Source organism: Bolinopsis microptera, chromosome 9 (assembly GCF_026151205.1).
Source record: "Bolinopsis microptera isolate Bmic1 chromosome 9, MBARI_Bmic_1.0, whole genome shotgun sequence".
NCBI classification, from domain to species: Eukaryota; Metazoa; Ctenophora; class Tentaculata; order Lobata; family Bolinopsidae; genus Bolinopsis; species Bolinopsis microptera.
In genome coordinates this window covers 9,817,893-9,833,627 of record NC_087080.1, presented here as the reverse complement: position 1 = coordinate 9,833,627, position 15,735 = coordinate 9,817,893, and the positions used below count along the sequence as shown (strand labels likewise).

The 15,735-nt window shown below is 38.4% G+C and overlaps 1 protein-coding gene and 1 long non-coding RNA gene across 2 annotated transcripts in view; one reads left to right on the top strand and one right to left on the bottom strand.

Annotated features, from left to right (window-relative positions):
- The window catches only part of LOC134820871 (uncharacterized), a 1,079,557-nt gene that overhangs the window by 403,147 nt on the left and 660,675 nt on the right, over positions 1–15,735 (bottom strand). The window lies entirely within an intron of this gene.
- Positions 1–15,735, top strand: part of LOC134820887 (uncharacterized) — a 507,687-nt gene that overhangs the window by 232,623 nt on the left and 259,329 nt on the right. The gene's annotated exons all lie outside the window — the stretch shown is intronic.

The following is a 15,735-nucleotide window of genomic DNA, read 5'->3' as shown; positions in this document are numbered from 1 at the left end:
GAGGAAATATTACTGTTAGGAAAGGTGTACATGACCACAGGAAAGTTGAAGTCATCAAGTTTGTTGTAAAGCATGGTGGCGACGTATAAGGAGTTATTCATCGAGATGTTGATGTCGAGATAGTTTACGGACTTATTGTCGTCACCACTCCTCTCCATAAGCAGGTCAGGTGGATAAATGGACCTGATTACGTTAGAGAAATGCAAATAGTTCATGGTGTTGAGGTCGTCGACATATCTGCAGTTTCTTGAGAGGATAAAGAAGGATAATTACTCCTTAATAAGAAACTCCCAAAACAATTTTATCCTCTCCCTGCAGACGAACAATAACGTCTTTAAATCACTAAACTCGACTTCCTTTAGTATTGATTTATTCTTTCATTTGGGAGATCTTTGTTTTCTAATTAACCTGTATTTTCTTATCGAGACAGAGCGGTATGCTTTATACGGAGGGAATGCTTTATTTAAAAAAATTGTTCCTTTTGTTCGAGTAGGAGTTGGATTTCCCAGCAGGTGATAGCGTGTGACTATTTTATAGTTTCCTTCCACACGTACGGGAGATGAGCTGCCAGTTTTACTCCTCAGTTCGAATAAAACTTGCTCATTTTATGTCTAGTATATTTATAGCAGTTTATAGATCTTTCTATGGAAGTGGTTTCCTTTTTGAAGATATTTAACGTCCTGTCTTTATACTTTTGAGGAAGTACCAGACAAAAAATTCTACATCATTATCATAAATCTTCAAAATACACTTCTAAAATAATATATTTCTCTTAATGTGTATTTTACGACCTGCTTGACAAGCCCATCACAAAATAAGGCTCATAATTGTGCCATATTTATCTAAGGATTAATTCCTAACAAATATGCACAACATAATTGTGGGTACGCAATGCAATGCTATTTTACACACCTGTGACCTAGGCCACTTTTTCAGGTTCAGAAATGCCAATAATCCCCAGTCCAAGTGTGATATTGGCGGGATTTCTCGCTCAAGTTGCTTTAACAAAGATACTGTTTGCAGTGAGATTTACAGATATCGGATATATAGATTATCTACATCCCGGGAATCTAGCGGGGATCTACTGGTTCCTGCTTATAGGGCTGGCTGTAGGAGCGGGAGTCTTAACAATCATGAAAAATAAAGAAAACAAAGTAAAGGACTTCCTGAGCGTATCTATTGGATCCTTAATTCTCAATCTTAGTAGCGTTTTTCTTGGTTGCACTACAATTATGTGGACGTTTGGGGGTTATGTCCTAAAGTACTACACATATTGCACGATCCCGGTTATGGCTTTGGCTTCTCTTCTCGTTACACTGCACATCCTAAAAGAGCCACAAGAATCCCCAGAGGATTGCAAGCTGCCTCGACCAGTAATAATTCTTCTAGGGGTGTGTGTTCACATTACTATTGGAAAGTGTATCTTCGCTGCTGGAGGATATAGTGGTGTTTGCGGAATCGCTTTCTGGATAGTGCTATTGTTGGTGTCAGTCGTCCTTACAATTTTCACCTTCGTAAAAACTCCCGAGCAATCCAGGTTACTTCGATCATTGTTTACATTTGGCGTCTCATTCGTCATCAACCTTAGTTCAGGAGTGGCGGGCAGCAGCAACTTTGGGACCATGTGTTCTTGGGCCTTTAATGGGGCATACGCTTATCTCACATTGCTCATTACCATAGGAGCTGCTGTGACTCTCGTGATTATGTTTCTGAAGAAGGATCAAACAGCTCAGGGTGTTGTTGTTGCTCAAGCAACTGTCCCTCAAGCATCGTATCCGCCGCCTCAAGCAACTGGTCCTCAAGCGTCTTACCTGCCGCCTCAAGCAACTGGCCCTCAAGCATCCTACCCGCCGCCACAAGTAACTGGCCCTCAAGCATCCTACACGCCGCCGCAAGCATCCTACCCGCCGCCTCAAGCAACTGGCCCTCAAGCATCCTACCCGCCGCCTCAAGCAACGGGCCCTCAAGCATCCTACCCGCCGCCTCAAGCAACTTACCCTCAAGCATCCTACCCACCGCCGCAAGCAACTTACCAAAAAGCATCCTACCCGCCACCAACATCTTACCCTCCTCCACAAGCATCCTACCCTCCTCCACAAGCATCCTACCCTCCTCCACAAGCATCCTACCCTCCTCAACAAGCATCCTACCCTCCTCAACAAGCATCCTACCCGCCACCAACATCCTACCCTCCTCCACCATCTTAACTACCACCAGTATCTAACCAGCCTACCTTCCGCCAGCATCCTACCCTCTGCAAGCTACCCACCCTCCTCCATCTTCTTACCCACCTCCGCAAGCTACCCACCATCCTCCACCTTCTTACCCACCTCCGCAAACTACCCACCCTCCTCCACCTTCTTACCCACCTCCGCAAGGTACCCACCCTCCTCCACCTTCTTACCCACCTCCGCAAGCTACACCCCCTCCACCTTCTTACCCACCTCCGCAAGCTATCCACCCTCCTCCACCTTCTTACCCACCTCCGCAAGCTACCTATCCTCCTCCACCTTCTTACCCACCTCCGCAAGGTACCCACCCTCCTCCACCTTCTTACCCACCTCCGCAAGCTACACCCCTCCACCTTCTTACCCACCTCCGCAAGCTATCCACCCTCCTCCACCTTCTTACCCACCTCCGCAAGCTACCCATCCTCCTCCCACCTTCTTACCCACCTCCGCAAGCTACCCACTTCCACCTTCTTACCCACCTCCACAAGCTACCCACCCTTCCACCTTCTTACCTACCTCCGCAAGCTACCCACCCCACCACCTTCTTACCCACCTCCGCAAGCTACCCACCCCACCACCTTCTTACCCACCTCCGCAAGCTATCCACCCTCCTCCACCTTCTCACCCACCTCCGCAAGCTACCCACCCTTCCACCTTCTTACCTACCTCCGCAAGCTACCCACCCCACCACCTTCTTACCCACCTCCGCAAGCTACCCACCCTCCTCCACCTTCTTACCCACCTCCAGGGTCCTACCTGCCTCGAGTACTCGACACAGACACACCAACCCCTTAACCTCCTGAATGTAATGAAGATTCTCCTCCTCAATTAAATACTGTATATTAACTATAATAGAACGAACTTCGACTCGACTAAGAGTATGTGGACTGGTAAAATAAGGCGTCGAAACTCAAAATGTAACTTTGTGTAGTGTGTACAATCGGATTCATGAATATTATAATAGAAACCATTGATTTCATTTTATACATTTATTTTAGCACAGGTGATATCATATTAAACCAATTTAATACTTTAGCATTATAACTTTAAATAGTTAAACACATTTTCTCTTAACGGTATTTGCTTTGATTTACTCTTAACGCTTATTCTTTTCGATATTTGGCATTTTAATTAAACGAACAATGTACATACTTATTACTTATTCTAAAGATTGCATTGTGGTTGGGGAATTTGATAGTTAGGCGCATTGTGGTTGGGGAATTTGATAGTTAGGCCAATAAAATTAGTTAAACTTTGAATTTCTTATCGTTGATGTACGATTTAAAGTCTATGAACCTTAATTAATACCTTTTTACTTGTTTGTAAATGAAAGTATTGTTAATTTCAGAAAACTGACTGAGTTAAACAGTAGATGATAAGACAAGTTTACGTGTGTTCTCGGAGTAGTTTGAATTATGGGTTGTGTTGTAGAGATCGAGTTCGCATGTGTATTTAGATTTTTAATTTTAGTTTCTTTAGTAATTTTAGTTTTTTTAGAATTCACGTAAAAGTTGTAAAGTTGAATATGGAGCTGTGCCAACTGATTCCAGACTGATTTCTTTAAATTACCTGATTCCATCTCCTGATTTTGGGACAAGAATTTGAATCTAAGACAATAAAATGATAAATCCCCTTTAATCTTAAATCATGAAAAAGTGTTAAATTCTTTGAGAGAACTCGAGTGATTCAAACTTTGATCAAATAAGCGGAATCATTTATTGAACAGCATGACACAGTACGATACCGAACGATTGACAAATAATTGACGAATGATTACGACCAAAGTAAGTAAGTAAAGCCCGGTTCTAAGAATAAAGATATATACTGATAACGATCAATTTTAAAGATAAAGGATTTTTAGGAGCTAGTTGTCCGATGATTTGAAAGTTGATTGATAGCCGCAGACGCGATGACAATGATATTGTATGCATGAATATCGAATTATTGTTGAGACAGGAATGCCCGAGGTTAGTACCAGAACGCCCGAGGTTAATACCGGATGCCCGAGATTATTGTCGGAGGAATGATTATTGAGATAAGCGTGATAATTGGACGTGTTTATTTAAGCTGAATCAAGCAGCTCTAATCAGCACAGCCTCGTATTATTTTAAGAGAGTTTTGTCACTTCAAAGAAGTTCAACAGCTAGCTCCCATTTTTCTTACTGTTAAAAATACTACACTAGTTTAAATCTGTTTCATAACGTGCTCGTTTCTCTTAGTCCCACTTAGTCTTGTCCAACAAAACCCTACAGCGCACAGTGTAAGAGCTGAAAGTGGGGAATTCGCTGATTGTTCGACAATCAGACCAAAAGTATTAAAGAATAAAGAAGGATCATAATAAAGAAGGATAAAAACTCCTTCATCAGAAACTCTCAAAACTATCCTACCCTCTCCCTGCAGACGAAAACTGACCTCTTTAAATCACTGAACTCGACTTCCTTTAGTATTTGATTTGTTGTTTCATTTAGAAAATCTTTGTTTTCTAATTATCTTTTTTTCCCCAATTTAAAAGTTTTTCTATCGAGACGAGCGGAAGGTTTTTTTTTCATTTAAAATTTATCCTTTTGTTCGAGTAGGATTGGGTTTCCCGAGACCCAAGCGTGGCTATTGTTTAAAAATTTTCCCTTTCCACAGTACGGGAGAGAGTGACAGTTTTTTCTCCTCATTTTGAACAAAACTTGCCATTTTATGTCTAGTATATTTAAGCGTTTATAGATCTTTTTATTGAAGTGGGTTTTCCCTTTTTAAAATATTTAACGCCGTCTTTAACTTTGAGGAAATACCCCACAAAAAATTTACATCATTTTCATAAATCTTTAAAATACACTTCTAAAAAAAATATTTCTCTTTTGGGATTTTACCCACCTGCTTGACAAAACCCATCACAAAAAATGGGTCAAAATTTCCATATTTTTAATATAAGGATTAATTCCAACAAATAAGCACAACAAAATTGGGGTACCAATGCAAAGATTTTACACACCGGACCTAACCCCCCCTTTTTCAGGTTCAAAATGCCAAAAATCCCCCCGTCCCAGCGTGATTTTGGGGGATTTTTTCGCTCAAGTTGCTTTAGCAAAGAACTGTTTGCAGTAGATTTTTAAAACGAATCTCTATTAAACCCCCGCGGTATAGCGGGGATCTTTTGGTTCCTGCTTTTAGGGGGGGAAAGGGGCGGGGTCTAAAAATCATGAAAAATAAAGAAAACAAAGTAAAGGACTTCCTGGCATCTATTGTCCTTCATTCTCAATCTTTTTACGTTTATCAGGTTTCGCACAATTTAGTGGACGTTTTTCGACCCTCTCTGTAAAAAGTACTACACAAATTGCACATCCCGGGGTTTTGGCTTTTTTCTTCTCTTCTTCCCAAAAGACAGACCAAAACGGCTACGTGCCTGACGCTAGGGATTCCGGATTTCGTGGTCGTGATTTTTAGGTCTTACGGTTAGATGAACACTTGAATGGCGGGGGACGTCGACTTTATTTGTTGTGCCATGTTGATAAGTCCACTCAAAATAATAAAGAGCAGGTGCCACTTACATTCCCATCTCATACTTACTTCATGATATAAATCAGTTTTGAAGAGTGATTATCACTTATTCACTTATCATTAATTCGAGAAATAAAATACCTCTGTTGTCTGCTACTACCATTAGTGTTTAATTATAGAGCCTCACTTTGTTTGTCGTACAATAAAGTCCCAGTTGAACCTCTATCACTTCCTGCCGGACACCACACCGCCTGAAAACTACACTAGATAGTACAATTAACGAGGCAAGGAACAGGCAGGGTAGGTAGGTAAATCATAAACTGGCGCCATTGTAACGACAAAGTCAAATTTCAAACTAGAAAACCTTATCTTCAAGGCCTTGAATGGATTTTAGCGGCTACAAAATTCATCACCTAAACTGCTAAACAGTGTGGTTTCTAGTGAGTTTCAGTCTGAGTACAATCATCGGTTGAAAATATGTTTTATCATTATTCTAGACCGATAACCCATTTATTAGTATTATTTAAACGAGGCGCACAGATAATAAGGTTTAAACCCATTGTATTATTTTATTTAAACGAGTTGCAACAGATAATAAAGGTTTAAACTCACATATGGTAACTAGTAATTTACTATGGTAACACAGAAATAGAATTAGTAATGCTAGTGCACGGTGTCCCGGAGTTATGTTGTAAGTTTTATCTGAATAAAAGGTTAAAGGTGAGCCGCAGTAATTTAATCAAGCCTTACGTAAACAGACAACAAATACTCATGTACGTATTTTCCGAGGTTTCTGGAATCTGTAGGTGTTTTTGTAGTTTAAAAGAGTGAACCACGGAACAAGTGGGGGCTATATGCTGTAGCAGGTAACCTATGGTAACGGCTAAAATTTTTATATTTTTCTATATACCGCAGCTCCGGGAAGGTGATTTAAAACTTTAGTTTTGTGATCAGCGTTTTAGCATGCACCGTTAAACTTTGGTTGTTTTTTGTTGTGAATCCTTAGTTTAAAAACTTGTCAAGATAACCAGGCCATGTTTGATACTTCCTGCTTGGCAGCAAAAGAGAGGAACGCGCAGCACGTGCAAAGTACCATGGTAACCAGCGCAGCGCACAGCAGTGGTATGACATCAGCAACCAGACCACTTCAGGCAGTTTGAAGATACAGACACCAACTAGGTACGAGAATAGAGAGACGACTAAAGGACTGGACCTGTTCGTAATAATAAACTCCATCAGAGAAACGACTGTGGGAGCGAACTATCAGTGGGCAACACCCTGGACAATAAGCATCTCATATACCAGAGGTCCAAGAGTGCGGGTCAAGGTTTAAAGGGGGGCCTTTAATAATCAGACAAAGAGAGGATCTCTTTCTAGCGGATCTCATTGACAAGGGAGAGATCTAAGAATTGCGTGTCTTTCTTTCTCTGAGACCTGGGAAGTATTGGTAGATGGTGTACCGCAAATGGAGCCCGTCCCTGTTGGCCTGCTGAAATGCAAGCGGTTTTAAGATCAAGCCGTCTATTTGAGATAGATCTTGTCAAACTACAAGGTAGATTATGAGAAGTTACAATGGGTTCAAGTCTGTAACACTGTCAAATCGCGAATAGACTGGGTTCCAGAGAAAAAACTTGTCAACGACTCCTGGAGTTTCTTTAAGTCTGAGAGACTTTCTCAGACACCAGGACCCTTCAGCCCAGAGTATGGGAGCGCGTAAACTTTCTTCTCGAACACTACCTCAAAAAGATAAAATAGCTGGACTACATACGAAGATGTGGAAAGTACAGAAAGATCTGTTGGGAGGGTGGAACGAGAGCGGTGCGGAACGAGATGGTCACGAGGAGGATGAGGATGGGGAGTTGCTTTTCCATCACACAGCAGTGGGCACGATGCACAGGGACGTGTTGGAGTGCGCTATGGGCAGCACTGGAGTTGGCTGAGTTGGTCCGGAGGTGCCGGCTATGGCAGGCGGACTCAACCACAAACCATTCTCAACTCAAAAGTTGGGTAATACTAAGGTACAGGAGAAGTATAATTGTAAGTTATCTCCCGACAAGCCTGCTAGAAATGGTTACTCAAGTCGTGACTGGTCACCACCCAAACCAACTACTGCTATCTACGGAGACAAGAGGCCGTGGATGGGTTTTGGTTTGTTCTTATTGCCATCTCCGACAAAAACCCAATAGACATGAAAACAGTTTGTCTTGCAAGTTTCTGGGATTAGAACTCGAAATGCGTATATCAAACATGACTAATACAGAAATGTTTCTGTTAAAGCCTTAAAGATGATTTCGGGGATCATCCGCAGTTTAACATGGAAAGGGCAGAGGCATGAAAGAGATGATGCTAGAAAACAACACGCCAAGGCCGGAAAGGAAGCCTAAAACAGCAAAAGCAGACTCCTCTTCTATTCGCTAACTGTGGGGACACATGACACCACAAATGGCGGAAGCAGTGATCGAAGCATCCAAAAACGAACCCAACATCGATAACCTTATCTCGGAGATAAAGGAGAACGGGGACGTGCTGGACATTGCAGACGGAGATAAGGACGACCAGCTGTCCTACCAACTATTCCATGAGAAGGTACCTGTCCCTACAATAGGCTGCTACACATGCAGGACAGTCTGAGAGCCCTGTCTGATCTTGATATGGAACAATGACGGCATGAGATCGACTGGTTATGATTTAAAGAACTTATCTGGTTAGGGGCGGACAGAGATACCCTACGGGGAAATATGAGGAGCTATGAACTAAGCTTTTTAGAAACGGGCTCTTGCCCTGTATGGTGCAGAACATGTCATAATGAAAGCAGAGTTGGTATGAACAATGATGTACAACAACCGTTGTAACAGTTTAGAATGAAGATGACTTATGAATTAGAATATGATAGCCCAAATAACTGCACAGGAAGTTCAAAAACCTCCTGGGCCCCAGACATTTCACACTATTTGTTCCGTTGTATGTTTATTTTAATAAACCCAAAAAAAGTTTTGGCAAAAACCGAAAAGCAAAATTTGGCTTTTGGGAAAAGTTCGTGCAAAGTTTGAGGAGATTAAGTTTTTAGGCCCCCTCCATACAGAAGGGGGCAGTGGTCATATGTTTCCCATGTCAGTGTTTGAATTTATTAGAAACCTTTTCCCCATACCCAAGTTTATTCCTTTTTCTATTCTTTTCCCTATTGAAAGCGAATGATAAACTTGATAATGTATTAAATGGGTAAAGCATCGACTATTATGAACAACCTAACTCGGTATTTACTGTCGTTATTAAATTTTCCTGTCGGTTTCGGAGGATTTATAAACGTGAAGGTAAGACTTTTCATAGTTTTAAAATTTTAAAATAATTGGGGGGGGGGGGGGGGGGGGGGGGGGGGGGGGGCCTTAAGAGCTCACTATAAAAAAGTTGGTCATTTTAAATTTAATTAAAATACAGGAAAATTAAGATGTTTAAATTTTGATTATAGTCCCGTTTTTAAAATTGGCGCGAACCATACCAGTCTCTGTCCCTCAAAAAAAATATTTCGCAGGTTGGTGAAGACAAAACGGGGAAGAGTTGGTTTTGGGGGAAACCCCTGGTACGAGACTATTTTTTAATGAAAATGTGTTGTGACAAAAGGGAAGGATTAATTTGTATTAATTGGGGTAAAGGACTCGCGAAAAAAATTAGGTTGGGTTTGAGAAACTTTTTTTTTTTATACCCCCCCCCCTGATTTGTAGCCGAGGTTTGCTTGGGGTTTTCTTACCATGCGAGGGATTTGTAAGAGGGAGAGAATGCCCGGAGGGAAATTATGAATGATTGATTGCAGAGTTTGCCTGATGGTGCTTCTTCGACCAGTGATGAATTGAAGCGATACTATTGTTTTCCATTTCCGTTTTTAACCCCTAAACCTAGTGGGGCGATTTCCATTAAATCTGATCGTTAGGTACCCATTGAAGTTAAAGGTAGTAAGAGGTAAAAAAAGTTTAGAGTGTAAAAGATGAAGATGATGTCAGTGAGAGATCAGAAGCTCAGTTTCTTTAAAGGAACCCCCCGATTAGAAACAAATTTTTAATGTGTTTTCGTTTTTAAAGTTTAAAAACTTCACGTGAAATTTCCAAAACCTAAAAAATTGTTAAATTTACTAAACTTCATGAAAGTGTAAATGTTCTGTTTAGTATTCCGGAACGAAAATTTTAAAAGCTTTCAAAAAAACTTTTTTTCCCCGTTTTGAAATTTTGATTATTTTGGAAAAATTTTTCGAAATTTTTTCTAAAAACATTTGCAGGGGCGGAGTCAGTTGTCATTTTTACAGCTGAAAGTTTTCGACGTTTCCAAAAAAAATGTTTTTTTTTTTTAAATAAATTCCGTTTCTTCAGGACAATAAGAATTTTTTGGTTTTTTAGTAATTGGGAAATTACCCAATTTAAATGTTATTGAGTAAAAATGTTTAAGAAGTTTTTCCCGTTGATATTTAGACCCCCTTTAAATTTTAAGCAACTTTCTTCGTGTCCAAATAAAGATATTTGCAAACAAGAAAGTGGAAAAAAGGGCCCATAACATAGTGAAGTTTGATAAGTTTTCAGGGCAAAAGGAATTTTAAAAACGTAAAAATTCAAAAAAGTTCTGTGTTAGAATTTTTTTTTTAGGGTTTTGTTGAAAGGTACAAATTTAAAATTTGGATCAGTTAATTAATGGTTTGTGTTTGTTTTTTGGGACAAAAAGAGTTGAATGTGACGGGTTTGGGCGGACGGGCCAGTGAATGTAAACCCCGATAAATGATCAAAATCGGTCAGTGTGAGTTGTGTTCGTGAGTTTTTGGTTTTTTTAAATTGTTCGAAAAGGCCGGTGTCTTTTTCCAAGTTAATGACTTTAACCGTTCTTTTTTATGGAAAACGGTTTTAAAAATTTTGGAGGGTCAAACAATTTCCCACTTGTAATCAACATTCAACACATGTGCCAAATTTAAGAACAATTCTATATAATTCAGAGAATTAAATTTTGTCTTTGTTGTAGACCCCCCAGGAAAATAACCAAAATTTTGAATGGTAGTCCCATGGAAAAAGGTTTGCTACACGACGTCCAGGGAAAACCTTGTTTTCGTCTTTTTGGGTTTTGTAAAAATTACGTTTTTTTTAGTAGGCCTTTTAATGGGCTGTATTTCGGTTTATTAGGTTTTTGTTTGACGCGTTTTAAAATTACTAAAACAAATACATTAGCTTCCCCCAACCACGGGTTTTCGAAAATTTAAAAAACGAGATTTAAAAGCCACACCTCGGGGGTAAAAAATAAAACCAATGACGGGTTCTGGGTGCCCCCCAGTGCTTGTATTTCGGACCTTGTCTCAAGCAAATGTGAAAAAAAACCGTGTAAATTTTTGAATTTGATAAAAGCGGGGAATGTACGGCGAGGTTTCTAGAGTGAGGGGCCGAAAGATGCCCTTAACGGTAGGTTAAATTTTAAAAAAATTTTTAAAAATTTTTGTTTAAACCGCGAGGTTTTTACTGTGAAGGGAAATTGTTTTTGAAATAGGATGATTTTTTTTTATCAAACCGTTTTTCGTAAAAAATCTTTATTGTTCAAATAATAATAATTTTTAGTGGGGCCCTTTTAGTTAAAAAAATTGCGCGTTTAGGTACAACCAAATACCCCCGAGCACAGGGTTTTTTTGAAAGGGGCCCCTCAAAAAAAAAAAAAAAAAAAAAAAAAAAAAAAAAAAAAATTTTTAAAAAAAAAAAAAAATTAAAACAGTACATTATTGTTTAAATTAAAAAAACTGTAATTGATTTCCCCCTCAGTAAAAAACAAAGAAAGGGAAACTGTGTAACGTAGGTGGAAAAACCCGTCGCAATGTTACGTTGGTGGACCCCAGTTAGGAGAAGGAGAATTTTGCTATTAGTACTGCCCTATTCCCTGTGGAAAGTTGCTTTGTTTTGTTTTGTAGGTAACCCCTGGAAGATAAAAGGGCCCGTACGGAGAAAAATGTCTATTTTACCTAAAAAAACTTTAGGGGGGTCCCCCGTAGGGGAAGATTGAAGGAGAGTTTAGTGAGTTTGAACTTAAAAAGAAGGAATAAAAAACGTACATAAGTTTTAAAAAACGGAAAAGTAGTACTTCCCGTTAAAGTTTTAAAATAATTTTTTAAAAGAGGAAATAAGTATTAATTCTGAGACAGTAAAAAAAGGGAGTTAAAGGATCTTAAAAGTAGAAGATTTTTTCGGATTTTTTAACTTCCATTAAGTTGTGCACTAAATTTTTAAATTTTAAGTTTTATTTTCAAAATTTAAAATATTCTGGGTTGGGGAGTTATTTTGAACGTTTTTATTTTTATAAAAAAGGCGTGGTGATTTAATGATCCTTAAATTTACAGAAATATAGTTAAAAATATTATTAGGTTTGATGTTAGGTGCTATTAAAAATATAGTATTTGCTTATGTTTTTCTTGTTGTGTATAGAAACAAAAAATGAGAGGAGGGGACACAACAATGTGGTGTTACATACAGTGGCGTATCTGTTAAATTATTGTATCTGTTAAATTATTTTAGAAAATGACCTGATTAATTTAGAATTTTTAGTGATAAATTTTTTATAAATAACCCCCCTTGGTTTGGGTAGCCCGGACTTTTTTACTTTTTTATTTTACCCGGTTTAAAAATTTAAAGTCGGTTTTTTTAAGTTTTTTGAATTTGGGGGGGGGGCATTTTAATTTTTACACCAGAAAAAAAATTTTTTTTTTGTTTTGTAGTATTTGAATGTTTAATGTATCCATAATGGTAAAAATTTAATCGGAATTTTTTTTTGTTTTGTTTTTTAAAAACCCTTTCCCTTGGGGTTTTTAAAAGGGGCGATTTTCAATACGGTTTATTTTTATTTATTTTAATAAAGTTTAATTTTATAATTTAAAACGTTAAATAAAAGATAAATTTTAAAAATTTAAAATAGCTAATTTTGTATTTTTTTTATATTAAAATAAATGTTTGGTTAAAATTTTTTGGTTTTTGAATACCGTGCAATTTTGAATGAATTTTTATTTTATGATTAATTTTTTTTTAAAAATTTTGGTTTTGAGGGTAAGGGAAAAAAAGGGAAAAAAAAAAAATAAAAGGGGCAAAAAAATATTGCTTTTTTTACTCATTTCCTTTTTGAAAAATTTTAAAAATTAAAAGGAATGTTAAAAGGGGAAATTTAAAAGGAAAAAAAAATTTTAAAAAAAAAGGGGATAAACCGGTTTTTTAAAAATTAAAACGGATTAAAAAAAAAAATTAAAAACGGCAAGCCAAAATTTTAAAATTAAAAACCAAAATCACAAAAAACTTTTTTGAATAAAAAATTTCCCCCAAAATTTCTTTAAAAAAAAGGGGTATTTTAAAAAAAAGCTTTTCCAAATGGGGATTTAAAAAAAAAATTTGTCCAAAATTTTGGATAAAAAAAAAAAATTATTTAGAATGGAAATAAAATTGGGAAGAACTAAAACTTTTTGAAAAACCCTGTTATTTGTTTTTCAATGGAAAAGGTTTTGGGGTTTTTAAAGTATTCCCAAAATTTTAAACCTGGGACCTCAAAAAATATAAGATAATGCAGGGGCTTTTAAAAGGAAAGAATTAATTAGGGGTTTTTTTTGGACTACAATTTCCAGAATCCTGATGTCCATTTAACCCCAAAAGTGGTGGTTTTTGCGTTTTAAAAATATGATTTAGATTTGGGTACCGTTTTTTATGGTTGATTGGAAAGTTAAACCCCCGGGGGGGCCCTTTTTTGTAATTATTGAGAAGGCCCCCTTTTTTTAATTTTTGGTAAAAAGGTTTTAAATTTTCGAATTCGATAGAATTAAAAAAAGATAAATAGAATTCCAAAACAAAGCAATTTTGGGTTTGATTGAAAGGAGATTTTTCCCTTGTTTAAAAAAAAAAAAAATTTTTTGGGAAAATTTTTTATACGGGCCGTGTGACCCCCCCTATCTAAAGGGGGGGGAAATATTGTGAGGGGGGGTGGGGTTAAAGTTAAATTAAAAATTTTTTAAAAAAATTTTTTAAAAATTTTTAAAATTTTTTTTAAAAAATTTAAATTTCCCCCCTTTTAAAAACTCAGTTTTTTAAAAAAACCCTTAGGGCTTTGCTTTTTGGTTTTGCCGTCCCGTTTGTTGTCTTGGGTTCCAAAGGGGGCCCCCCCCCCTTTCCCAAAAGGGGTTTTTTTAAAATATTTTTGGCCCCAATTTCAGGGCCAAAATTTCAAATTTGGTCTTCCAAAAAATTTTTTTTTTTTTCTCTCATTATTTTTTTAATTTGTAAAATTTTTTTTTTAAATATGTAAATTTTTTTGGTTTTTTGGGTTTCAGGGTTTTGCAAAAGGGCCAATTTAAAACCAAATTTGGGGGGGGTCCCCGGGGGGTTTTTGGGTTTTTGGGGCCGGGATAAAAAAAGGTCCCGGGTTTTTTGTGGCAAAGCCCCTTTTGCCCAAAAACCCTGGGGAACCCCCCCCCCCCCCCCCCCCCCCCCCCCCCCCCCCCCCCCCCCCCCTCCCCCCCCCCCCCCCCCCCCCCCCCCCTTTTTGAAAGGACTTTTAAAATTGGCAAAATGAATTTTTGCCCCAAAAGCCCCTTTTAAAATTGGAAAAGTAAAAGTGCCGGTGCAAATGGGTTGGACTGTTAGGGGGGTGGGGTTTGAAATGGAGTTTTAAGGGGGGGATAAAAGTTAAAGGTCTTTTGGGGGGGGGGGTTACAAAACCAGGGGGGGGGGGGTTTTTGGGTTTGGATGGAGGCGGGGTGGGGGAAAAGGCTGGGGTCAGGGGGGGGTAAAAGAGGCAAAGGGTGGGGGGAACAAAGGGGTGGGGAACCGGAGGGAATTTTTTTATGGTCCCAAGGGGTTTTTTGGAAAGTTTATTTTTTTCACCGTAAAAAGGGTTCTCCTTTTGGTTAAGGGGGGGGTTTGGGAAAAGGGCAAAAGTGAAACAAAGGGGGGCCCTAAAAAAAAGGGAAAAAAAGGGGGGGTAAGGGGGGGTTTCTGTAGATTGCCTACCCAAAAAATTTTAAAGTTAAAACCCCAATTCCCGATTTGCCTAAAATTTTAATTCACTTACTAAAAAGCTTGTTTTGAACCTTTAAAAAAGTTTGGTTTTTTAGATTTAAGAAAAAGGGGAAAAAAAATTTTAATCAAAAAAAGGGTTTGGGGGAACCGGGGTTTGGGGGAAATCATCGGCTTTTTAAATGGGGGGACGGTGGGGGGGTCCGGGGGATTTTTAAAAAAAATTAGGAACGGGGAAAAACCCCCTTTATTTGGGGAATGGGGGTTTTTATACTGAAAAGTAAAACAGAAAACCCTTAATTTTTTTCAGTTTTGTTTAGATTGTTAAAGTTATGTTTTATTTTTTTCCTTTTTTTTTTTTTGGATTTATTTTTTTGGGTTGGCCCTGAAATGGGGGAAATTTTTAAGACATGACTGCTGAGTGCTGGAGAGTGGGGACTATAAGACATGACTGCTGAGTACTGAAGGGTGGGGACTATAACTATAAGACATGACTGCTGAGTACTGGAGAGTGGAGAGTGGGGACTGAGTGCAGGAGGGTGTTTATAAGACATGATACGTCATATTATTATTAGAACCTGTAAGACTGGCCTCTAGCTCGTCATTTTTGAGATTCAAGGAAATCGAGGACGTCCTGGTCCAAAGTGTGCAGAATTTTCAGCTAGAAAAAAATACGGAAATTATTTCGTGGGCCCTAAAATGACTCGTCTAGATCTTGTCCATTGTTAATGGACTAACCCGGCGCGCACTACTAATACTTCGTAGCACTTGTCTCGCGCTACTTCGAAGAAATTTAAACGATTAACATCCGTCAAGTCCAGATCTAGCCTTAAAAACCTTAAATTGGACATAACTCACTAGCTAAAGTCGCTCTGATACATCGGATTAGAACCTGTAAGAATCTCCAGCTCTTGGCATTTTTCGAGATTTAAGAAAATTGAGGATATCCAGAGGTGGAATCAAAATGATCAGTTCTGGCCGGGAACCGGTCACTGTGGCGGAAGTCACTGCGGCGG